Raw genomic sequence first — 2402 nt, 5'->3', positions numbered from 1 at the left:
CTCGTCTTCCGAACCGGGGAAAACCCTCACCTAGGGCCGAAGCCCGTGAACACTCGCCCGAAGGCACGATAGTGCGGTGAGGTAAAACCCGCTCAGTTCAAGGATCGAACTAGCGATCGCCGCCTACTCGCCTAGTCTCCCATCATCACCAGGTGCCGCAGAAACTAAATGCCAGGGGCAGGAATTGAACTTGGGTCACTTGGAACACAAGGTCTTTCCCTTACCACTCCATCACTAGCTCATTGGCCCTTATTAAAATGTACTAATGCTCACTTTCTAGACTTCTTTAAAAGCAATGTTTCACTCTTTTGTTTGTGGATTTGTATCTTAAGAACATATTGGTATTTTACATTTTATGTCTATACTAGATTCTAGTTCAAGAGTATCAATTTGAGATGGTGTGTGTGGCATCGTGCCACCCCGCCAACTCAGCAAAAATAGCTCCCATTAGCGCCCTCCCTCACCCCCTGCACGTTACCAAGGAGCGCTACCCCTTGTCCGCCAGCCCACTAACGGGCGTGAATAGGTGCATCTGGTGGGCCCCGTGCCTCTTAACCAATCAAATTTTGTTTATTTTTTCTTTCTTTTTAATATTTAATTAAGTGTTAGGCAACTACCTGACACTATTCCCCGTCTTTTCTTTGTATAGACAATAAAGTAAAAGTAGAAACTATAATATATTGAAGGGTAAATTACTTTTTGAGTCCCTGTGTTTTGTTGATTTTAACTAGTTGAGTCCAAAAGCAAAAAGTTTAACGACCTGAGTCCCTATAAGCTTTTTCTTTAACCATTTGAGTCCAATTTTCTAACACCATCCACCAAGTCTGTTAATTATGAGGGTAATTTGGTCATTTACACACAAAGTACAAGTCTTATATGCACATGAGTACAAGGAACAAGTTTTTAATGCATAAACTTTAAATATATATATATATATATATATATAAATTACATATATATAAAAAAACACACACCTGCACACACTCTCTTCACACTTCATCCCCACCACTGCTCCACTGTCATCCCCTCTACTGCCACCACCATCGAACTACCGCCGCCTCCAAACACCCACCACCATCGTCTCACCTCCAAACACCCACCACCATCCAGATCTACACTTCATCCCCACCACTGCCCCAACGAAAATCACAAACAAACAACAAATTCATAAAATCAAATCCAACTTCCAAACATCAATGAAATCAGCGAGTTGTTTCATACCCCCAACGAGCTTTCGCCGGAACAATCGTTGGAGTCCGAGTGAAACCTCAAACCGCCACAAACCCTTCGTCATATCACCACCGCTTCCAATGGACTTCCCGTCGTTCAACCACCACCACCACCACAGATACGCCCATCCTCCTCCCCCCACCAATTTCCTCCGCACCACCACATCCCATCAGTCAACCACCTCCCTCCACCACCACTTCCATACACTCATCCACCACCACCACCGCCACCACCACCGGTTTCCGTACTGTACGGACAATCAGATCTGGTTGAAGTCCGAGTTCCGACTGAGTTCTGGTGGGTTGTTGTTGATACCACTAAAACCCCAGATCTCTTGCTTCGATTATTCTTGCTTCACTTCAAATCCGGCCATCACGGTGGCGGTTATGGAGGTGGTGAAAGTTGAAACCCTAGTTCACCGGTGAAAACTCTCTGGTTGGTGTGTATATATTTGTGGTGATGACTGGAATTCAGATCTATGGCAAATAAATGAGAGAGAAGAGGGAGAAAGAGAAATATAAATTAGTTTTTTTATTTATTTTTTAATTATAGGGGTAATTTGGTCATTTAACAAATTTTAACAAAATAATTCTAACAGTGTTAGAAATTTGGACTCAAATGGTTAAAGAAAATGCTTATAGGGACTCAGGTCGTTAAACTTTTTGCTTTTGGACTCAAGTGGTTAAAACCACTAAAACACAGGGACTCAAAAAGTAATTTACTCAAAAAGTAATTTACCCTATATTGAATGCAATGATAATTAATATAGTTTTCATATGACACAATATATATATTTTGCATTTATCCTATCAATTACAATCCGTATAAAAGTAAAAACACTAATAAAAAACAATAGTTAGTTCCTCTTTATTTTGTCGGGAAAGTAAACAATAAGCTTTTGTAGACAAAGACAGTAACAGTTTTTAAACTGTGCTTAAATATTTTAGGCCAGTTGCAACATGTACATGTGAAAATCAAGGGTAGAACTGTCAACTACGAAATGTCTTCACAGGGGTAAAAGCATCAAGCCGTAACCAAAATCAAAGCTGATACACCAAGCCGAAATCAAAGCCAAGCCATTCGTGGGGGTCCAAAGACGACCGAGTAGAGTGGAGTTCACGTGGGTAGGAACCTCCCCCCTCCTAGATCTCACGTGTGACAGCATATCTTGT

Source organism: Helianthus annuus, chromosome 3 (genome assembly GCF_002127325.2).
Source record: "Helianthus annuus cultivar XRQ/B chromosome 3, HanXRQr2.0-SUNRISE, whole genome shotgun sequence".
Taxonomy (NCBI): domain Eukaryota; kingdom Viridiplantae; phylum Streptophyta; class Magnoliopsida; order Asterales; family Asteraceae; genus Helianthus; species Helianthus annuus.
Note: the sequence above shows the minus strand (reverse complement) of the source record.